Here is a 24464-nt window from a genome sequence, read left to right on the forward strand (position 1 = left end):
TTACCATAGTCTCTTGAGACTGAAGAATGCTTAATCTAATCATTAATTGGTAGTCTCAAAGGTGCCACTCAGCTCTTTGCTATTCCAGTGCAATCAAGTCATGTTGATGCCCAGTGGAAATTCTTTTGAAAATGAGCCCAGGTGGTTGAATATCAACAGGACTGGAAAATAAAGAAAGCCACCTATTTCTTTAAGCTTTTTGTCTCTGTGTGGTTCATGGACCTTCAAGGTTTGCAGAAGTATGATTTTCTAAACTAAAACCCTGAAGAAAAAAACTACAAAAACCAAAAAGGTTGTACACAGATACAGTCACAAAGCAGAAACAGGAGGGTAGAAGACGAAGGTAATGGCAAACACAAGTAAAACCCCTTGAGGTGATTAAATAAACTGAACTGATAGGAATTTAGTGGGGCCTCTCACATGCCTTATGAATATACTGTACATCAGAATGTTCAGATGGAGGCAGTCCTCTGAGGAAAATATAGCACTGAGCAGCAGTACCCACTGCAATGGATGCTCAACAACTCTCTTTTCCTGAGACAATCTGGAAACCTAGGGCATCATTTGGTAAAACATCCGCTTTGCATGCAGGAAGGTTCCCAGATTCTGAGCAGAGCTAAGAACGAGTCCTGATAGAAAACCAAGCCACTTCCAGTCAGTGTTGGCACTGGATGGTACTTAGACCAGAATAAACCATATTCTTGCATTCCCTTTCCTCTGATTTAGTGGCAATGAACTACTTGTGAAGAGCTCTAACTCACTGGCATATTGGTGTTTTGCCATTTGAGCATATAAGAGGAGTGTGTGCTGTCAAGGGAGTTGCAGGCACAGGAACCGAGAAAAAAAGCAGATACTCTCCACAGGGACAAGTTTGCCCTTTTCTTAAGACATTCTGAGAGGCAAAAGCAAAAAGAAAGCAGACGATGTTGGCTGCAACAGAGAACTGGAATGGGAGGGAGGAGAAAGAATTAGTCTGCCTCAGCCCAAAATAGCTTCATGTCACAGAGGAAAGCATGGCTGTCTTTAGGTGGGATACCGTATAAAACGTGTGATCTGATGTATTCTCTATAACAGGAAGCACAGATGCTTAGGGTGCCTGCTGGATTAAGCCAAAATGTGGCAACTGATGGGGAAAAAAATACCAGGTGACTGCCAAAATATGAAAAGTAGGCCTGTGAGGACAGAGCACGGCCAATGCTCTCCAAAAGCCAGAGAACGTTGAATGACTAAAATGAAGATGTGAAATGGGAAGCACAGATTGGCCTACTTGGGTCCCTTGATGACTTGTGCTAGGGTGGAAGAAGACATGGGTGCTTGCTTGGAACCCTGAATTCATCTGTCCTGTTATAGTTTGCAGAAAATACTACTGCAACATTTTGTTGCAGGTTCCACATGCTTGCCAAATGGCACCATGATCCAGAAAGGGCTCTTCTCCTCCCTTCCCTCCTTGTTTTACCCATCTGTGGGATGCAGAGAAGTGATGACTGACCAGAAGAAAAACACCCATCGCAAAATACTATCTAGTGGCACCCACCCACAAAGCATATGGATCAGCACAGAACAACACAGTGCTAGGCTCCACATAAACAGATCTTGAACTGATGCAAATTAGAACAAAAATATAGGCTAGGAAAGTTGGAAATAGTCTTATTTTGACACACTTAACAGTAGTCTCAGTCCTGTGTTGTGTGGACAGTGAGAAGTAAAATGTTCACTGTGTATGGGCTGTAAAACTAACTTGTATTTTAGTATGAGCTTTCATGGATTATAATCACTTCTTCAGAAGCATGTTTGAAGAAGTGGGTTGTGATTAGTGAAAGCTCACCCTGGTTGGATGTCTTATGTGTTTTTGGCTTTGCTATATGTGCTGAAACAGCTACCTCTTTGAAAATCTGTACTGCAAGTTGCCCCCGTGGTCCACCTGACCTATGGAGCAGGGCTTGTTTAACTCTCTTCCAGGTTCAAACTATGGTGGCTCACATTGACTCAGAGGAGACTACTTCCAGCAATTACATGTTACACAAGCATGAGGAGGAAGCCTCTCAGAACTCCTCTATGCAAATAGCTCATGCAGAGAACTTTTTCAAGCTCATCCAATGTGGCTTACATGCACCTTTTTGCCTAATTGCCTATGGAACTCTGCCACACTCACTGACACATAGACACATGCATCTGACATGATGTATTACACCCCTAGTGTTGGAATCCCTGATTATACCTTTTCAGCTGCTGTGGTGGAATCTATAGATAAATGGTTGTGTTTGAGGTCACATTGCACCTGCCAGTTTCCTTGTGCTGCTTTTGCCTTCAATCTGGAACATCTGTTCCCAGAATAAACTCTGCAATTTGAACAATAATAATTTGATTTGAGGCAACGTAATAAAGGCTTTCTAAAGTTCAGACGTTTCATTTCTCCTTCTGCTTTCCTGACACATTCGCATGCTTGCATCTCTCCTTTAAACCTGGTGGTAGTTTTGACAGGATTGAAGTCAAGCTGTCACAGGCCAGAACATTTAGGAGTTTTCTCTGCTTGTAGAATTTGCCCAAGTGGCTCATTTTCTGGCACTAGCAGCCCTCTGGAATCATTGCCATTCATCTTGCTTAGAACCTGCATAAAGGGGCGTTCCCCAAAACTTGGAAGACGTTAATTACAAATAACTAGTTGCTAGCAATCAATTCAGAGAGTTTTTGCCTATGGCAATGGTATCTGTTGGACTTGTTAGCAAATCAACATGCAAATCAATTTTATTTATTTATTTATTTATTTATTTATTTATTTATTTATTTATTTATACCCCGCCCCTCTAGACAGAAGAAGGAAGTGCTTGTTAATTAACATGCTGGATAGCTTGCATGGCTCCCCCTCCTCTTCGTGACCAATTAACTAAGGCCTTTTCTTTGGTGACCAAAGAGGACTTCTCTATTTTCAATTGTTTTACTGCCCTTATTTAGGCACCATAAGTTTCTGGGACATCTACGTAAGAGGAACTCCTTTTCAGCAACCCCTCATGTTCGCTGCTTTTTCTCTCAGCCATGCATCCTGAGACAAACCACGTCTGTTTTTAATATTTGTAACCTTTTTTCTTCATTCCTTCTTCTGATCTCTGAGAGCCTGTTGTTCCTTATTTAGACTTCTGTAACCAAGTTCAAGCCTGCAATTTGCAAGATCATTGTGTAAAGATCTATTTCCTTTTATCTTAAAAGTAGTGTCTGAGTAATTACTGAAGCTGGTTGAATCTGTTGCTCCCCAGGTCGGCTTGCTGTGAGGAAAAACCAGCTGTAGCTAGCTTGGCCTAGGGTCCCCATCTCTTCCCCTCTGGCCTGACTCTCCTATCCTCTTCATTGTAATGAATTCTAATGAATTTCCAGTACAATCTACAAGCCAGCTGCTCTGCGTGTATTCTGTGGGTGGTTCCTGGCAGACTTTTACACATGAGCACCTGGGACATGGTTCCATTTAACTGTTTACAATAATAGTTACTCAAATTCTACAACCAGCAATTTGGCCTTTAGTATAAATCAGCCTTGGAAATACTCGAGTATGTTCTGAAATCCGTGTCTTCCAGATCATAACACAGAGATTCCTACTGTGTTATTAAATTTGTCACAAAATCAAGAGGCTAGGGTAGGCAGCAGTATTCTTGTCTTACCTATAGCTCAATAGCTGTGGAGCTGTCAGCAAAAAAAAAAAAGCAGTTTCTGCTCAATTTCTCCTTTCAAAGAAAGTGTGCAGGGAATGTGCAGCTTGTTTTAAAGTGCCCAGGTACACGCTCTATATGTATGAAGTTTTAAGCAAAGGAGCAAAAGGTAAGGCCAACCGCTGCTCCAGTTAGATCTGTCCCTTGCTTTGGAATGGTTTCATATGGTATCCACCAAAGTGACCCTCCAGCACATCACCATAGATTAGGCTACCAATGAGGCATGTCTCTTGCAGTCTAGCCTTACTGTCCAATGGCTCATCTCAACCATCCTACTAGGATCTCTAACTCTGTTGTGTCTGTTTATCAGGCCATAAGCCTCTGGGCAAGGGCTGCCTTATTTTAACAATTTCTGGATTATTTATAAATTAGTAATAACAATATTCAGCTATAGCGCTGCTGCAGATCCTGGTTCCCAGATACCAGTAAACGTGTGTGTATTTATGCATGATGATGAATGATAAATTAAGAGGACCTTCACCAGATGGCTTGGTGCTCGCATAGCAGATTTATGCACAGCTTCCCAGGAAAGTGGGGAACGTCTACTTTTTAAAAAGAGGAAATTGGCTCAAACACTAATTGAAGTTTAAAAAGTGATAGATTTTATACATATCTTTCTCTATTCCCACTATATCTGTATCTAGATAACTTGTATGGTTACAACAACAACAACAAAGTCCTGTCAAGTCAATTCTGGCTTATAACAACCCTTTTCACTGTTTTCCAGGTATAGAGTATTCAGAAGTGGTTTACCACTCCCTCCTTCTGGGGGTGCTCAGGGACTACAGAACATTCTCAAGGCTACACAATGTGGCTCTTCTCCAGGGACATACAGCTGGGAATCAAACTCCCAATTATACCTCACTCACTGAGTTATCTGCCCAACCCTACTGGTTCCAGTAGGCCTAACATAAAAATTGAGATTTGAAGAATGAACCTTTGCCAAGTGAGGAAAGAAGGGTTAACTCTATATCAGGGGTCTCAAACTCAATTTACCTGGGAGCTGCTGGAGGCAGAGTCTGGGTGAGGGTGGGCCGCATCAGATTTTCTGCCAAGTGGAGCAAGAGTCCGAGGAAGCTGCCCAGGAGTTTCCTTAGCTTGGCTGGGGCTCTGAGGAGGAGGAACAGGGGTGTGTGAACCCTCTTTGCCAACCACGACCTCCTCCGGCTCCTTCTTCACTACTACCACCACCATCAACAGCAGGAGGATGAAGAAGCAGAGAAGGGAGGGAGCGCCTGTGACTGCCTAGCCAGGGGGAGGAGGGCACAAGATAAAAATTTTTAAAACCCTCACAGAATTCGCCTTGCCAAAGGAGAAAAGCCCCCATTGGTAACTGCGAAATTAAACAGAATGGGGCGTCCCCCCACAGGTGCGCACACACATGCACACACACAAACACACACACGGAGGTCCGGCAACCTTCCTCTGAGGGCCCCCTCAAAAAAAGTGCACTCAGCAGCAGCAGCTACCCCACCACCACGAAAGAGGAGCAAACTTTGCGAGGTGAGCCCAGGCAGCCTCCAGAGCTGAGGCAGCTGAAGCAGGACGAAGAGGAGGAGGAGGAAGCACTGCCAGCTGCTGTTGGCGGCTTGGAGGTGCTCTTCAAGGATGGGCCGGGAACAAGCTCCGCTGTCAGGCACTGCTCGGCAGCAGCTTGGGCGCTTGGGGAAAGGGGCCGGCAGTGCGCCTTGCTCACCGGCTCTTCCCCAAGCCACTGCCTCTTGCACCCTCCAGCCGGAACTGCAGCCTGCCAGCAGGCAGACAGACAGACTAGCTGGCACGCTGCAGTTCCAGATGAAGGGTGCAAGAGGCACTATCTGGGAGACAGCCAGCGGGCAAGGCAAGGCTTTTTTTTTTTTTTGACTCTTTACAGCAGAGGACACGTGGGTGCTTCGGGGGGTAGGCAAGGCCACAAACTATCGTCCGGCGGGCCGCAAATGGCCCCTGGGCTGCATGTTTGAGACCCCCTGCTCTATATAAAGAGCAATTCAATACATTGGGAGGCTTATTGATGAGGAAAATCATGGATTACAGGGCAATAGAGGGATAGAAATAAATAGATTTAAGAGGGGAATAAAAGGAAAACAAACAGGCTTTCTTGCATCAATAAAGATAAGCCAAACAAACCTTCCTTGCTCTGGTCAGTTCCAATGAGTTATGGAAATGTGGGCACTGGCTATCCTCGAATATATTAGCTTTTATATACCAATTCAAGACTGGGACATAAGACTGTGATCCCAGAGCTATTGCAAACTGTGTGTGTGTGTGTTTTTTTTAAACCATAATTTATTTTATTAGATTTATACCCTGCCCATCTAGACCAAATATACCAAATATACTGAATAGAGAGCTTTGAAAAATGATGCTTTTTGAACTTCTAGTGAGACTTAAAATGGTTATGCTAAGCTCCAGACCCCTGGTAGCACCTTTCTAATGCCCTCAGCAACCTGCTAGACCAGTAATCTTGAACTCAGAACAATTCATAGGGAGGTTGCAAGATGCCATGTGACTTCATAGGATAAGCCACTTCATGCAACTTCTAGAATCTGACTTTTCACTCAACAGATGCTTGACTAGTGTTAACACTTTCTCTGGAGTGAATAAGGCAGACAGTTTCTCTCATCAATAAGTCAACAAAATCATTCAAGATTCAGCCCCAGGAAGCTTTGGGGTAAATACTGGAGTGGAGGAAAAAACTGTACTAGGAAGAAGATCATAAGGATGGAAACAATCCTTCAAGTGAATCAGAATCCCAGTTTATTCTTAGATGTAAAAACCCATGTTCATGTTGGATACTCACAAAAAGGAAAGACTTGCTGAAAAATAAAATTCCAGTAAAGCTAAACAAATTCAAACCAAAGAGTAAAAAGGACTCTTTGGGGCCAAACTGCACATTACAGATAAATTGTCATTAGAAAAGATCATTCTTTAAGAGTGAATTGTTTGTGATTTTGTCATCTCCTATTGTTTTAAAATTAGCTTGTTTTCTTAAGTTGTATGTGATCAGTCTTCTGGACAGAAGCACACATTCCTTTTGCAAGCTTGATTTTAAAGGCATGAAAATCTGCCTCGTTCATGTCTCTAGAACAGCCATCCTTGACCATTTTTATAGGCTGAATCAGAGTTGTATAAAGTCACGTAACAAACCTTATAAAGCGGTGTGTGAAGAATTTTTTTCCAGTCTGTGGCCTCCCTCAAATGTACCAGGACCCCCAGGGGGCCATATGACCCCTCTTAAAAATGGCTGCTCAAGAACATTAATGTGATCATTGCCTTTAATGATCAGTTATATGACGCTGGCACTCAGTAACTCTCTGGATGGGCTGGGAATGGGTCGCAATAAAGAGAAAAATTGTCTGGCTTTTCCAAGCAGAGGAATTTAAAACATTCTTTTTTTAAAATAATTCATTACTTCTTACTCTTCTTTACTTTTTTCTAATAAGGTAGCATTATCACTGTTTGCTAGTTATTTAAAGAATGGTGATACCTCATTGTTTTTAATTTTTTTTTAAAAAAAACTCACATTACAACCACAAAATAGCTACAAATACTCCAAAATGACACACACCTCAGAAATACTTTAATTGTTATTCATTACATTAAAACAGCAACACTGTTATAATTTACTATGTTGTTTCTGGAAAACATTGTTTTTACTCCCTTGCTACCTCCCCCAAATAAAGCATTACAGGTACCCAATGAAAAACATCAATGATTCACAATAAATATCGGCAGGTGTTAGCTCCTCTCCTTAAAAATGCCAGGATTAGCAACTGTGGAACAGATGAGGCTTTCCACGCCCTCTTTTATGTTTCCACTTATAGATCTTGTTTAGCATTCAAAGAATCAGGATTCGATGGATGCCCTTTAGCAGATACATGTGAAAAAACTACATGATAATGTGTCATGAATCCCACACCGTAAGAGGTTGCAAAACTAGCCAGAAATCCAAGAGTGAGTTTAGAAAAAGACTTATCTTTAACAAATGGCATTATGAGGGATGGGACCTGGGAATGCTCCGATCACACCAAGCTGCATTTTTTTCATACCTTCTGTTCTGGTGAGGGGGAAGCATTAACTTTCATCACTGTACTAACCATTTAAGAACCCAGCTTTACTGAAACCATTCCCAATAGTGGTAAGTAGTCCTGCTCATCTTCAAAAACAGTGTGGGTTACTTTCCAGCCTGTTACCTTGCAACATTACTAAGAATATCTCAGTCGTTGCTTTCTCAGGGGCATTCTACTCATGCTCAAGATGCAATTTTCCCCAGGGTAGATAGGCTAGTGATCCTGAAGTATGTTACAGTACCTCAAGGTGGGCTGGAAAAATAGAGTGTTTGTCTCAGGGAACATAGCAAGGGAAACTGTGGAATTAATTTGATTTTGATGTGCTCCCCACAGAATAAGTGAGCCCATCTTCACATATCAGTCAAAAACATAAGTCACTTCAATGATCCATGCTAAAGTTTAAGGTTTCAGAGACCTGCAGAACTTTTGTCAATGATTCACGGTACCAAGACCATGCCAAACCTCAGTTCCAACCTGGAAGGGGTGCTCTTCAGCTCAGTGAGTAGAAAAGAGGCGTAGGGGTAGGGGTGGGAGTAGGGATGCAGCAAGCAGAAGGGCTCTATCTGTTGACCAGCCAAAGGCAATGAGCCAGGATCCAGTTATGTACTAGGACCAGCAAAGCCAAATACTTTATATTCCTTTGCACTCAAAGAGGCTGTTACTGGACACACCCCGCTGCAATTTTCTGTGGTGTTATTCCTGAAGGTCAAACAAGAAAAAAAAACACTAGAGAATGATTCTTAAAGGTCAAACAAGAAAAAACACTAGAGAATGCATTAGACAGTATTTTGGAGTGGTGGTCCCACTGGTGATTGAAGACATCTGCCATAGCAAATGCTTTTCCTTAGCTTCCCATTTTGCATTCATCTGTGGTTTGTTTTATGATTGTTCACTGGAAGAAAAACATGAGTTTCCTTTGCAAGTCTTGACTGCTGAAGCATTCATCTCTGACACACTCCTGTTGCTGGAGAGAAGAGATATTAATTGGAGGAAATATGCATTCCTCTTCATCCTCAGTTTGACCATGAGTCTCTAAGGCCTGGGCACAGACAGATATCAGCCTCAGACAATATATTTGGCAGCATTAACCACACTATTTAAATCTGTGCAGTCATTTCGTTTCACAAAATACAACACCTTTGGAGGGGGACAATTTGAATCAAGTCCACAGCCCAACAGGAGGTTTCACCCTGGTTTCTTCACAGTCTTTCCATGGCAAATGTCACTTGCCAAAAAAAACCCCTACTTACCTTTCAACAAACTGGACCTTAAGAGGCAGCACAGAGAAAGCAATGTAAAACCAGAGATGGAAAAAGTTATTACAGTTGTCAGCTCTCAAAGCACCAACTAAAGCTGCAGGGAATTGCTACACTTCTTCAGATCTCCAAGCAGGGAAACAAATATCAAGACAAGCAGCTCTGGATAAAGGAAAAGTTTGATATTTCGTGTGTGTAACTTAAAGCATAAGCACACAATTCCACCCATCCCTGGCTAGCACCAGGGCTCACTGGCTCAGCACAAAGGTCTTTGTATGTATGATGTCCACACCCAACACCAGGAATAGAGATGTGCCATTCTTTTCTTTTTCTGACTCCAAATTCCAGAATTATCCAAGAATTCCTCAGGCAGAATTCTGGGAGTTCCACTCCACAAACACACACCTGCAGACATGTTTATTTCACTTACCTGGAGAATGGGCGAGTCCTCTTCTAGGCCCTTTTCTAGTCCTTATTTCCTGCCCAGTGCCTCCTGGAAAAAAAAACTGCAGCAATGCTTCCAGTTGTTGTAAGTCTTGTCGTCTTTTGCGTTCAATAGAAGGGTACCTCCTGAAGTACCCCTCCCAAGAAGCATTGGGTAAGATATAAGGCCAAGAAGAGGCCACAGCCTTTCTCCAGGTGAATGAAATGAAGGCATCTGCAGGTACATGTGTGTGTTTGTGGTTTGGAACGCCCAGAATTCTGCCTGAGGAATTCTTTGAGAATTCTAGAATTTGGAGTCAAACAAACAAATGCAATGGTATATCATGCCATTTGGAACAAGGCAGGGAGTAGTACTCCAGCACCACAACTGATGAGCCTCCTTATTTTTCAAGCTTTAGTAGCTGTGGCACCAGTCCTGTGGGGGGAAACTTTCCTTGGGCAGATAGTGAGCCTTTCACAAGCTTTAAAAGAAGTTTAGAACATGGGTAGGCAGTGCATGAACCTCCAGATGTTGCTAAATTCTATCTCCTCATGTCTTCTACAGCTGACTTTGCTGGCTAAGGCTGAGCAAAACTTTAGTCCAATAACATCAGAAAGGCCATATATTTCCACTCTCAGTGTAAGTTCTCCACATATCATTTGTGTTGCAAGTGAGGTTGCATGGAATGCAAGAACCAGTGGGAATGGTGGTTAAATCAGTAGATTTGGATCCCTTTTATGGATTACTTAGCCACTCAACCTCATACATCCCCATCAGCTTTGGGTTCATATTATCTGGTTAGTTGGCTTTTACCCAGATCCTGTGCCCATTTATCTAGATTCTCCTCAAGTCCCTTCACACAATCAGCTGGAACAGAATCAGGTCCAAGAGCATGTCCCATCTTTTGTGTATCTTCCTTTGTGACCATGATGACAGCATGCCCCCAATCTTAGGTTTTTGGCCCTGAAATCTCAGGGAACAGGATGCTGCTGATATGGCAATCCTAAGTGTTCCTTGCTTGGACTACAAATCCCAGAACGCCATGACCAGTATGGCAGTAGCTATGCTGATTGTGGCATTCAGGGAATGGCAATCCAAAGAAGTAACTTCACCCATCTTCATGTAAACATGCACTCAATGTAATCTTCCTTTTGGGCAATTATAGTCCCTAACTCATTTCTTGAAGCGCCTGGCACACAGCCACCTTCAACAGCTTACTTTTTGTTATTTGAAAGACTTCAGACCACAAAAGCAATCAAAAGTTAATTAACAAACATTAATCAACCACACTTTTAACAGACATGTTATTTAGGCAGCATTAGTCTGGTATGATATCTTATCCTATCATTTGCTCCAGCTTCTTTACCACATGGAAGTTGCATAGGTGCAGCTCCCATCTGGGAGTTACAAAGCAACTATATGTACTTTCTTTCTAAATATTTCAAAACTGAAGTAAATCAGAAAAGGCGAAGTCAAAAAGGCTGACAAACATGGCATTACTAGCACTGCATTGTAAACCAAAAGTTCTCAAACCTTCTACCCGCAGGTCCTGTTGATAGAATGGCTGAAGCCCACTAGTCATAAAATGGCAGTAGAAGGACTGCAGAAAACGTCACAAAATAGCAGTAGATGTTGGCACAGTTGGACGTTATGAGTTGGCAATCATTTTATATTTTTACTTAATCCCTCTTTGGAGATTGCTATACTTCTTTGCCGCAGTAATTTCTCTGTAGTAGGAAGTTCCATGATTTAGCTTTCCTCAACTGAAGTGTAGACACTGGCTCTGGGGGTTTAATGATTCAGCCTTCCCACTTCAAGCAGGATATGCTGATCCAGAGGCTGTGAGCGACTTCTTATTTGATACAGTCTCCTTCCTCCACACATATGCCTCTCAAAGTAGTCTTACTCATCTTCTGACATTTCTTCTCTCCTTCTCCTTTCACGCAGCTTGCAACCTATTCCCTCCCCACACACTGAGGGTTTATTTCATCTCACTGTCCCATTAGAGAAACTGAGTGGGCTGCAGCCTTCAGGCCTGCCAGAAAATGGACTGAGATCTAATGGTGGTCCCCAGATGACTGAGAAAGAGGAGCTCCTAAATAAAAACAAGACCAGCCATCTCCCTCCATAGGCCATAAAGCTGGCATACTGGGAAAATACAGGTGCTACTTTTATGCTTGGCTAAGTTGCACCTATTGAATATCTGCCTGTCATACTCCTAATTAAGAGCATAGTTATCTGTGCCCATTTATAAGGTATCCACTAGCCCCTCTGTGAGTTACAAGGCTGGCGAGCGTTACAATTGAAACAACGGCACTGAAATCTAGCTGTTTCGATATAAAAAAGCAAAATGAAAGTAGAGGGAAGACTGTCACTAGTACTGCCAAGGATCCAAGGCCTACTCTGAGAACAGTCCAGCCTCATTTAGAGCCAAGAGCTGAACCCCTTGGGTGAAAAAGTTTGCCTTAATTTTCAATAGATTGGAGGAGGTGTTCAAAAGGTTCGCCATGTTAGTCAGTTTCAGCATATGTAAGAGGGGGACCAGGACCACTCCCCCTGCTGGTCAGAGTGGGCTTTCCACTTTCCTGAGAGTAAAGGCAAGATTTCTGACCCTCAGTTCAACTGTGGGCTGGGGTGTTGGTGGCTACACATGTGGCCATGGAAGGCTGGGGATTTAAGGAGGGGAGTGAAGAAGGAGGACTGTTGGGCAGACGCTGTTGACTGGGAGGCGTTTGAGTCCCAGGAGGTCCTGGTGTTGCTGGAGTGCTCAATGGCTAGGAGACAACCCATCACTGGGACCCTGGTATTGGGAGGAGTTCTTCATGTCTCCAGAGGAAGCAGCCCAAGTACACCAGGACAAAGTGAGATGGCAAGAGGTGAAGTGGTGGCAGAACCAGCTCAGGATGTGACAACAGCAGAGGAAGCAGCAAGGGCAGAGAGCGCCACAACAAGGTTCCCACGGGCAGCATATCCAGCACCAGACAGCTGGTTCTCCTCCTATTCCACCTCTTTCCACACCTCGTTGCTAAGGTAAGCCCAGCCATGGCCATATAGACTTTGGCTGTGCCCCAAAGAATGGGGGCAGCTGCCACCAGTGGTGACTACAGAGGAGTAGCTGGGGAAGGCGCCCAGCCTACACTACTCCAGGGACAGTTACATGCATGCATCCACCACCCTTGTTGTGGCACCCTGTGTTTGGCCTGTCTGAGGGGTGTGCTGGAGCTGGTAGAGGAGATGGGCTCTGCTACTCCCAATAATGGACTGTTGTGGACTGGTCATGTTGACCTGAACTGTTTGGGAGTGAAGTTAACTCCCTGGTGCACATAGAAATACTTACGTTTTGTGGTTGAATCAAATTTGCTTGGTTATCATTGTGTTGTTTTTTAAAAAGAGCCTGTTTCTGCAAACACTCTCTGCGTCATAATGGAGGGGGGCTCAGGGGGCTCTCACAGTAACGTATATGTTTTTAAAGACTTGTCTCATCTTTGAGACTTAAAAGATTTCAGTGTGAGTTCTCATGGATTACAATTCACTTCTTCATTGACATGGAGCACAATATTGAGCATACACAGTATTATACCTGCACAAACAGTGCAGCAACACTTTTGTGTAGCAGAACAAATAAATATTCTACAAGGCAATTCTAAAAATGGGGGCATTTCAAATAAAACATGATTACACTAGACTTCAGATCAGCAAATCTGACACACTTGTAGCAGACAGTGTGCACTTGCTCTGTGCCAAATTTGAGGACACTTGAACAAAGGGTTTTCAGGTTATGATTTTTTAAAACATAAAACTGTTTTACCCACAATTCAGAAATAGGAGACTCTAAGTGACCCCAGATTTAAAATAGCTCACATAAATTGAAAATACTATTCTTTCTTATATTGAAAAGGAATCGTTCATCCCACTCCCTTTTCTTTATTTGGAAGGTATGTAGGCTGCAGGGACTGAAATATTGGTCCTTGAAAAAGACCTTTCGAATAGGAAAAACACTAATTTCATGCAGTACTGAGCTACAGTCATGCCTGGAAGTATGGTTCTGGCAAAGTCTCCATTGCAGCTAATTTTCACATATGGTGCAATCTGAACTTTTGAACCTGTCAATCAGGACCCAATTAGCTGAATCTCAGAAGGAGAAATTTTTAACTCCTTCCTGGCCAAACAGGCTGCTTGGGATACATATTTGCAATGGGATAATGTGTCAGGTTGTAAAAATACTGAAATAGGCATAAAAAGAATAGAGAAGAAATTCAGAAACTCACTTGTTTAAGCTGTGAAATCACTGATTCTTGCTTTGTGTCTGAGCATGGTCTCGATGTTAGCAGAGCTTTCATGCTATATCCTGCTAGTTGGGTGCCAACAATTCTACCTGTTTTACCACTATACAGTTGCTTTTTTTTTTAACTCCAAAGATGTTATATGCTATCAAATCACTTCTGATGTGTGGTGTCTGAAAATGGGCATGCTTGTTCTAGGTTCGTGGCTATTCATGAATCATGAACCACAAACTTTCCCACAAAATGAACTATTTTGTAATTTGTGCAGTTTGAGACTTCTGGGAGCAGTAGAATTGACCCTATGTGAGTTAGGGATGCTAAACTTGGAGTGGTTCTTCAGCTGACTCTTGTCTTGACCCCTCCAAGTTTTGTGAAGACTGAATTTGGGACTTCTGAGTTATAGCCTCCCCAAAGCAGGTCTCCCCAGGAAAGTGCTCTTTAGCAAAAGCTTAATCAATCAATCAATCAATTAATGGGGGACATTTTCTCCTTTGCCTCTGCCATGTAGTAGCTTTTTGTTCCTCAGTGCCTGTTTGTGCCAAGCCCATTTTTTTTTCTATTGAGTTGGTATTGTATTGAGCCTCTGTCTTGTGGTTGCATCCGAGAGCTTGGCTACAGACAATAGATTGTGATGTATTCTGGAAGGAGGTAACTTCCCCAGATCCACAGGGTCTGATAGCTCAGTTGTTCTCAAGAATGAATTCTAAGTGCCTTAATTTTCACAATATTTCTCCTTCATCAGTAAGAGTGGAAGTACCACAAATTTTACAACATTTTTCTGTTTCTTACAGAAACTATACCAGTGACTGGTCCCCTGCTAGCTTGTAGACTGTTGTTAGCTGCATGCAGCTTCATACTAAGCATGTGCAATGGCATATTTTTTTTACCAACAGAGGCTAAAATCGACTTGATAATTGATTTAAAAACAACTGCAAGCATGCTGCTACTACTGTTAGGCACAGTGGATGGTAGATAGTGACATTTTGACAAAATAACATAAGAAACTATTTCCCAGTGTAGGTGGAACAGACAGGTCAAAAGCTGAAGCCCAGCAAAGTCAAGGCAGAGAGGGCTAGAGATACCTTTTAAACTGAAAAAAAAAATCATTTTCCAAACTTTAAAATCTTATAAATCAATCATTTCCTTCTTTTTTGTACTACACAACTGGTTGAAACACCCCCAAACACATCTCTTTTAAACCAGCAAGTTTCAAACTGATATGCTTAAATCTTTGCCTGAGTGTAAATCATTGCACTTACTCCTGTAGTATTTCCTCCTCTCCAATTCTGGTCAGAGTGTAATTCATCTGTTTCACTTTCAACACTGGGCCCATAATAGAAGCCTTACAATACTAGCAATGAAGCAATGGCTTGATCTTACTGACAAAAAGAATAGCATTCTGCTATTTAAAAAGCAGTTGAAAATAAGGTATCTCCCCGACATAAAAGGAAGAATAGATTATTTTGCCAGGGAAGTGTGTTTTCTGATTGGAAAGTGAGCTAAAATACTGTTCTGCCAGAGGGTCGTTTAATTTAGCATCCATGTGAAACTCAATTTATTTATATTGTTTCTGCATATGTACACCCCTCTGTTGCTGCAAATTGCCCCTTTGGGTAACCAGTAGAGACAGTGGAAGGCCAGGGGAAAGAAGGAGGGACAGAGGGGCAGAAAAGAGGCAGGGTCTGCTCTCAAAGCTGCTTGTCCCTTTAGGAAGCTTGGCTGCTTATGTCTCTTTAGAATGCTCCAGCTATTCCCTGGGAGGCAGAAAGAAGGGGAGGAAATGAAAACTTTCTTTCCTTGCCTTATTTCTCCCCACCTTTTCTCCCCTGGCAGCCTTTCATGGTACAAAATTAAAAATAGGCAAAGAAAACCCAGGAGAAACCAGCAAGGCTGCTTGGGATACTGGGCAGTTGATAGCTGCTTCAACATTCTTAAAGGGATAGAAGCACCCAGGCTTTCTAAAAGGACAAGCATCTTTGGCAGCAGAACCTCTCCCTCACCACAGCAGCAGGAGTGAGTGGCCAGCATGAGGGCAGGGCGGGCAGGCAGATGCAGGACAAAGCCAGCGCAACCCCCTCAACCGAGATACAACACAACTTAAAAATGGCCAAACCCACAACCAGAGTGAGCCGCTCCAAAGCAATCCAGGGATCTGTACAAAATTAAACTGGATTTGTCGAAAGTGAAATTAGATTTGTCCAAGTTGAGGTTGGCTGTTCTTAGGAGAAATGAAAATACAGGGTTGGGAAGACAAGTCAAAAAGGTCACCTTTCATACAAATTCTCCATGGGAATTGTCAAAGCCAGGGGAAAAGTAATATTGCTCTTAGGCTCCAACCAGTGAGTAAATTTGCTAGGCCTATCCTTTTTATTTGCTGTCATAGTGTTAGGCTTAGGTTTAGATACAAGAAACTGAGCTGCTGGAAGTCCACAGCCCTTCTAGCCACCTCAGAATGCTAGAGAAGATCAGGGGATCCAACTAAATGGTGTGATCTATGAAGGGATGATCCTCAAAAAAAAAAAAAAAAAAAAAAACTGAGCAGATGGCGCTTCTGAAACCAGAGCCATTGTATTAGTAGATCGTAGATCCAATCTACAGTGTTTTTGGTAAAGACCTAGAAGAGATTTATCATTTGGTGTCAATTATTCAGGAAACATAGTTTCAGGCTCAAAATCTGAGAGAATTTTGAAGTCAAAGTGTCTTGGGATCTTTGTATAAAGTATCATGAATTGCAATACTTCTGCTTCACCTGTTTAGTTAGGCATCCTTCAGTCTCGAAAGACTATGGTAGCGTGCTCTGTGTGGAGGACTTGGAACAGCGTCTAGTGTGGCTGAGGAGGCCAATTCGAGAGTGACAATCCCTTCCACACTGAAGACAAATCCAATCTGTCCCCTGTCCAGCTCCCTGGTTTTGCTGCTTTTGTGATTTCCTCTTTGCCTCGGCCTGCTGGGCAAGGGTCGCTTCAAATTGGGAGAGGCCACGATGCAGTGCCTGCCTCCAGGCTGAACGCTCAGATGTCAGGGTTTCCCATCTGTTGAGGTCTATTCCTAAGGCCTTCAGATCTCGCTTGCAGACGTCCTTGTATCGCAGCTGTGGTCTCCCTCTGGGGCGATTTCCCTGCACTAATTCTCCATACAGGAGGTCCTTTGGAATCCGACCATCAGCCATTCTCACGACGTGCCCAAGCCAACGTAGACGTCGCTGTTTCAGCAATGTATTCATGCTGAAAATTCCAGCTCGTTCTAGGACTACTCTGTTTGGGACTTTGTCCTGCCAGGTGATGCCGAAAATCCGTCGGAGGCAACGCATATGGAACGTGTTCAGCTTCCTCTCCTGCCGTGCACAAAGGGTCCAGGACTCGCTGCAGTACAGGAGTGTGCTTAGGACACAGGCTCTATAGACTTGGATCTTTGTATGTGTCGTCAGCTTCTTATTGAGCCATACTCTCTTTGTGAGTCTAGAGAACATGGTGGCTGCTTTGCCAATGTGTTTATCCAGCTCGACATCCAGAGAGAGGGTGTCAGAGATGGTTGAGCCAAGGTACACAAAGTCATGAACAACCTCCAATTCTTGTGTAGAGATGGTAATGGAAGGAGGTGAGTCCATGCCCTGGCCCATGACTTGTGTTTTCTTCAGGCTGATTGTTAGTCCAAAGTCTTGGCAGGCCTTGCTGAAACGATTCATGAGTTGTTGGAGGTCTTCAGCAGAGTGGGCAACGATGGCTGCATCATCTGCGAAGAGGAAGTCCCGCATGCATTTCAGTTGGACTTTGGTCTTCGCTCTCAATCTGGAGAGATTAAAGAGCTTTCCGTCTGATCTAGTCCGGAGATAGACACCCTCGGTTGCAGTTCCAAAGGCATGCTTCAGCATGACAGCAAAAAAGATCCCAAAAAGTGTTGGTGCGAGGACACAGCCCTGTTTCACTCCGCTTCGGATGTCAAAGGGGTCTGATGTTGAGCCGTCAAAAACTACAGTGCCTTTCATTCCCTCATGGAAAGATCTGATGATGTTAAGGAGACGAGGTGGACATCCAATCTTGGGAAGTATTTTAAAAAGGCCATCCCTGCTAACCAGATCAAATGCTTTTGTAAGGTCTATGAAGGCCACTAAGAGCGGCTGTTGTTGTTCCCTGCATTTCTCCTGCAGCTGTCGGAGGGAGAATACCATGTCAGTGGTGGATCTATTAGCTCGAAATCCGCACTGTGATTCTGGATAGACTCTGTCTGCAAGCACCTGGAGCCTCTTCAGAACAACACGGGCAAGCAGCTTCCCTACAACGCTAAGAAGAGAGATGCCACGGTAGTTATTGCAGTCACCCCTGTCTCCTTTGTTCTTGTACAATGTGACAATGTTTGCATCCTTCATGTCCTGTGGTACTCCACCTTCCCTCCAGCAGAGACAAAAGATTTCGTACAGTTCAGTGGTGATGATCTCCTTACAGCATTTCAGCACTTCAGCAGGGATGTTATCCTTTCCAGGTGCCTTGCCAGAGGCGAGGGAGTCCAAGGCCACTTTTATTTCTGCTAGGGTTGGTTCGCTGTCCAGCTCTTCCAAGACAGGTAGGCACTCAATGTTATTTAATGCTTCTTCGGTTACTACATTCTCTCTGGAATATAGCTCAGAGTAGTGCTGTACCCAGCGTTCCATCTGCTGTGCTCGGTCCTGGATGAGCACACCTGTAGCAGACTTCAAGGGAGCAGATTTCTTCTGTATTGGACCTAAGGCCTGCTTAATACCGTCATACATTCCTTTGATGTTACCTGTGTCCGCTGCTAACTGTATATGAGAGCTGAGCTGGAGCCAATAGTCGTTGGAGCATCTCCTGGCAGCCTGTTGGACTTGGCTGCGAGCAGCTCGAAGAGCTTGCAAGTTGTACTCGCTAGGACAGGCTTTGTATGCTGCTAGTGCTCTTCTCTTAACCTCGATGGCTGGCATTAACTCCTCTGAATGGGCTTCGAACCAGTCAGCCACCTTTTGGGTCTTCTTGCCAAAGGTGGACAAGGCGGTGTTATAGACAGTGTTCTTGAAGTGTTCCCATCGTTCAGGTGCATTTGCAGTAGCCGGACCTGGAAGGGCTTCCTCAAGTGCTTGGGCAAATTCTTTCACTTTTCTTTGATCGCGAGTCTTGCTGATGTCAATACGTCGTCTTCCTTCCTTTTTCGTGTGATATACTCTCTTTGTTCGCAGTTTTACTCTACTACACACCAGGGAGTGATCAGTATCACAATCAGCACTCTGGTAACTGCGTGTGATCGTAATACTAGGAAGGCTGGAACGTCTAGTGAGGATTAGATCGAGCTGATGCCAATGCTTGGATCTTGGATGTCTCCAGGAAACTCTGTGTTGCAGCTTCGTGTTAAAGAATGTGTTGCTGACGCAAAGACCATAATGGCAGCAAAGCTCCAGCAAGCGCTGGCCATTTTCATTCATCTTTCCAATGCCAAAACGGCCTAGACAAGTGGGCCAAGAATTATGATCAGCACCAACTCTAGCGTTAAAGTCTCCAAGAATGAACAGTGCCTCTCTTTCAGGGACTTTTTTGATAGCAGCTGCCAGATCGTCATAGAATTTGTCTTTCACTTCTGGAGTGGATGACAGTGTTGGTGCATATGCACTAATGAGGGTTACTGGTCCTGCTGATGAGTGGAGCTGCAGAGACAGGATTCTTTCACTCCCCACAGTAGGTGGAACAATGCATCTCAGGAGAGTATTTCTGACTGCAAAGCCAACACCATATTCCCTGGTCTCATTCGATGGTTTTCCCTGCCAGAAGAATGAGAAGTTTTTTTCCTTGACAGATCCCGAGTCTGGCAATCTTGTCTCTTGCAGGGCAACAATGTCCATCTGCAGTCTACTCAGTTCCATGTCAATGACAGCTGTCTTGCGCACATCGTCTATTTCTTGCAGGTCATTAGGAAAGCCGTAGTCAGGAAAGCCAGGGGTCATTGTCCGTACATTCCAGGTGCCCAGCTTTAGGGCAGGCGTTTTCTTACGATTGTTGCATGGTGCACAGTTATCGATCTGCTTGTCGGGTTTGACCCTAAACCCCACGCACCCCGTGAAGTTAACAGACCGTGGCGAGGTAGCACCTTACTGGCTGGGGGCTGCCCAGCTTAAGGCGGGCGGTATCTACCTGGTGAGGTGTAATGACCTCTCCCACCGTCAGAAGTAGCCCCTCGCGTCATGCTCTACGCCAATTGAGCAAGGACTTATAACCGGTAACTGCTACTTCCCGTGTTGTTTCGACGCTGTATGCGAAGCTGGAGTGTCCTCTCCAGAGCACGAAGCCTGGGTAAAATAGTATGGAGGATAGGCTGTTACCCAAGCAGCAAATCCCCCCTCTCCACGTCACTGAAATTGTCCAGTGGAAAGGCAAGAGCCAGTACAATTGGTTCCAGTGACGTCGCAGGAGTTGGCGGAATGATATAAACTGCCTCCGGGACTCCGGCTCCGGATTTTGCCTCGAGGTTATCTCCTGAAGCCCTTTCCATAAGTGGATATAGCCACAAGGCAGTGGAGGTTTGAAGTCGGAGTTTTCCTTCTCCTAGATGGGCTGCCTTCCAGGGCTGACGAGCCCCACCTACCCGGCCTCCTCTCTAATAGTGTGGAAGTGTTCTATGTTTGTTGTCATTCCAATGTATCAAATTTCGGTAAAGATAGGATTTGAAGATTTAGCACGCCATTTGACACGCTCTCCTGCTCAGCCTCCTTCAAAGCTAAAACTCCACCTTCCCACAGGCCATGCATATCTACCATGTTAAGGACGGAGATGGGATCGTAGATAGAATAGGAGTATTTGAGCCAGAAAAGCCCATAAAGCCAGTACCTCTGCTTCCTTCCTAGACAAAACTTCCTGAGGAAATGGAGGGAGCTCTCCTGGGAAGTCCCAATTTAACCATGCGGTGGGGGGTGGGGACAGAGAGAATAAGCCAGAAAAGCCCATAAAGCCAGTACCTCTGCTTCCTTCCTAGACAAAACTTCCTGAGGAAATGGAGGGAGCTCTCCTGGGAAGTCCCAATTTAACCATGCGGTGGGGGGTGGGGACAGAGAGAATAAGCCAGAAAAGCCCATAAAGCCAGTACCTCTGCTTCCTTCCTAGACAAAACTTCCTGAGGAAATGGAGGGAGCTCTCCTGGGAAGTCCCAATTTAACCATGCGGTGGGGGGTGGGGACAGAGAGAATAAGCCAGAAAAGCCCATAAAGCCAGTACCTCTGCTTCCTTCCTAGACAAAACTTCCTGAGGAAATGGAGGGAGCTCTCCTGGGAAGTCCCAATTTAACCATGCGGTGGGGGGTGGGGACAGAGAGAATAAGCCAGAAAAGCCCATAAAGCCAGTACCTCTGCTTCCTTCCTAGACAAAACTTCCTGAGGAAATGGAGGGAGCTCTCCTGGGAAGTCCCAATTTAACCATGCGGTGGGGGGTGGGGACAGAGAGAATAAGCCAGAAAAGCCCATAAAGCCAGTACCTCTGCTTCCTTCCTAGACAAAACTTCCTGAGGAAATGGAGGGAGCTCTCCTGGGAAGTCCCAATTTAACCATGCGGTGGGGGGTGGGGACAGAGAGAATAAGCCAGAAAAGCCCATAAAGCCAGTACCTCTGCTTCCTTCCTAGACAAAACTTCCTGAGGAAATGGAGGGAGCTCTCCTGGGAAGTCCCAATTTAACCATGCGGTGGGGGGTGGGGACAGAGAGAATAAGCCAGAAAAGCCCATAAAGCCAGTACCTCTGCTTCCTTCCTAGACAAAACTTCCTGAGGAAATGGAGGGAGCTCTCCTGGGAAGTCCCAATTTAACCATGCGGTGGGGGGTGGGGACAGAGAGAATAAGCCAGAAAAGCCCATAAAGCCAGTACCTCTGCTTCCTTCCTAGACAAAACTTCCTGAGGAAATGGAGGGAGCTCTCCTGGGAAGTCCCAATTTAACCATGCGGTGGGGGGTGGGGACAGAGAGAATAAGCCAGAAAAGCCCATAAAGCCAGTACCTCTGCTTCCTTCCTAGACAAAACTTCCTGAGGAAATGGAGGGAGCTCTCCTGGGAAGTCCCAATTTAACCATGCGGTGGGGGGTGGGGACAGAGAGAATAAGCCAGAAAAGCCCATAAAGCCAGTACCTCTGCTTCCTTCCTAGACAAAACTTCCTGAGGAAATGGAGGGAGCTCTCCTGGGAAGTCCCAATTTAACCATGCGGTGGGGGGTGGGGACAGAGAGAATAAGCCAGAAAAGCCCATAAAGCCAGTACCTCTGCTTCCTTCCTAGACAAAACTTCCTGAGGAAATGGAGGGAGCTCTCCTGGGAAGTCCCAATTTAACCATGCGGTGGGGGGTGGGGACAGAGAGAATAAGCCAGAAAAGCCCATAAAGCCAGTACCTCTGCTTCCTTCCTAGACAAAACTTCCTGAGGAAATGGAGGGAGCTCTCCTGGGAAGTCCCAATTTAACCATGCGGTGGGGGGTGGGGACAGAGAGAATAAGCCAGAAAAGCCCATAAAGCCAGTACCTCTGCTTCCTTCCTAGACAAAACTTCCTGAGGAAATGGAGGGAGCTCTCCTGGGAAGTCCCAATTTAACCATGCGGTGGGGGGTGGGGACAGAGAGAATAAGCCAGAAACCTGTAGCCTAGCTCAAAAAGGCATGCTAAGCCCAAATGTGTGCACTTACCAGCACTCAACCCTTGCTCTTAGCTCTGTGGGGTACCCGTGCACTACAGGCACAGAATATTTACAAATTCCTTTATACAGAGCCAGTGAGCTCTGGGGCCAAGTGGGAATGAGTAGAGGGTGGAGCCTAGGATTGTAAACCTACCACATTAAAGAAAAATCAAATGTACACAGCTGAGATTTGCCTCCTTGCCTAGAGATCTGGAGATGCATACCAGTTCCTTGAAACTCCATCTGGTATCCTGAGATTGAATAATCTGACCTGCCACATCTATCTGAAATTGTGTAGTTTTCTCATCTGTGGATACTTGTACAATGTATGCCCAGGTTCACAGAAAAGTACTTACAGGATAATAGAAGAAAACAATTCCCTTTATGGTATATCCAAAACAATGGCTGCCCTTGTACAATCCTCTATGCCTGAACGGTTGAAGCCTTCACTTCCTGAGGGTGAAACAATATCTTAATGTTCTGCCAAAAAATGAAGCTAGTGTCCTGAACAAACAGGCAAACAACAACAACAAAACCTTTAATTATTTGCACGTAAATATTTGTCAGGTTCCTTCATTATTCAGCTTTACCATCTGTACATAACAAAAAAAAAGGAATACCATAGTACAAGTGATTTTAGCCTCAATATCCAAAAACACATCCTTATATGTAATGATTTTGCCTAATAACTTCATTCTCTTCTAAGTCTCATTCTTCTTCTAATTTCTTTCTTTTTAAATTTCTTTTTTATTTTTAAAAACTAGGGACAAGGTAAGGAGTACAAAAGGTAGAGGGGGATATGGTGGGAAAAAGGGGGGAAGGAGAACACAAAATGTACTGTCATCCAATCTGTTTGTTCATGTTGTGATATCAAGTTGATTTTCTACAATTTGATTGTCCTCCAGGTTTCAACTTACAGTTGCATCTTAGTTTAATTCTAAGTTATTCAAGCACTATCTGGTGACTCAAGCCATTTATATAATAAACCCCATCGTTCAGTTGCCTTTTGTATTGGACAGTCTTTCAACACTTCTGACAGAATATCCATTTCTGCCGCTTCCCATATCTTCTCAATGAGTTCTCTTGTTTTGGTATCTCTGATTTCTTCCTGTTCCTAGCATAAAGAATTCTGGCTGCAGTGACTATATAAGTGACTATACTAGGTAGTTCTTTGTCTTATCTATATTATCTGGTATAATGCTCAGTAAAAACATGTCTTGGGTTAGTGAAACATTACAAAGCAGTATTTTTTGTAACAGAGTATGTACTGCCATCCAATACTGTTTCTCTACTCTACAAGTCCACCACATATGGTAAAAGCTTCCCTCTTGTGCTTCACACTTCCAACAAACATTTTACACATCTGTATAAATCTTTGACAATTTTTCCGGAATGATATGCCACCTATAAAACATCTTATATATGTTCTCCTTGAAATTTATCCATTTTGTGAGCTTTATCTTATTTTTCCATATTTGCAACCATTGATCAATATCAATATTATGTCCTATATTTTGTGCCCGAGCAAAGTCTTTGCATGATTGACGCAGAGCATGATGCCAGGGGCTACTTCTGATGGTGGGAGAGGTCATTGTACCTCACTAGGTGAGGTACAATGAAAGAAACCTAGTTTGGCGGCGGACGAAATTGGCAATTATAGGCCCGTCGCCAATGTTTCTTTCTTAAGCAAGGTAGTCGAGAGGGTGGTGGCCGATCAGCTTCAGGCGTTCCTGGATGAAACAGATGCCCTGGATCCATTCCAGTCGGGCTTCAGGCCGCGCCACGGAACAGAAACGGCATTGGTCGCCCTGTGTGATGACCTATTGAGGGAGGCCGACAGGGGCAAAATGTCTCTGCTGGTCCTCCTCGATATCTCAGCGGCCTTTGATACCATTGACCACGGTATCCTCCTGGGGAGGCTCACCGAGTTGGGAATAGGTGGCCAGGCTTTTGCCTGGCTCCGTTCCTTCTTGGAGGACCGCCCCCAGAGAGTACAGCTTGGGGAGAATGTCTCGGCCCCGTGGAGCCTCAATTGTGGGGTCCCACAGGGGTCGATCATCTCCCCAATGCTGTTTAACATCTATATGAGGCC

General features: G+C 44.3%; 1 long non-coding RNA gene across 1 annotated transcript; it reads right to left on the reverse strand.

Annotated features, from left to right (window-relative positions):
* Nucleotides 1-7258: 7258 nt before the first annotated feature.
* On the reverse strand, nucleotides 7259-9651 carry LOC144589132 (uncharacterized). Its single transcript, XR_013545037.1, has 2 exons — nucleotides 9455-9651; nucleotides 7259-8467 (listed from the first exon to the last, which is right to left on the reverse strand). It is a non-coding gene; the product is annotated as an uncharacterized LOC144589132 (long non-coding RNA).
* Nucleotides 9652-24464: the final 14813 nt, after the last annotated feature.

Source organism: Pogona vitticeps, chromosome 4 (genome assembly GCF_051106095.1).
Source record: "Pogona vitticeps strain Pit_001003342236 chromosome 4, PviZW2.1, whole genome shotgun sequence".
In the NCBI taxonomy this organism is placed as follows: Eukaryota; Metazoa; Chordata; class Lepidosauria; order Squamata; family Agamidae; genus Pogona; species Pogona vitticeps.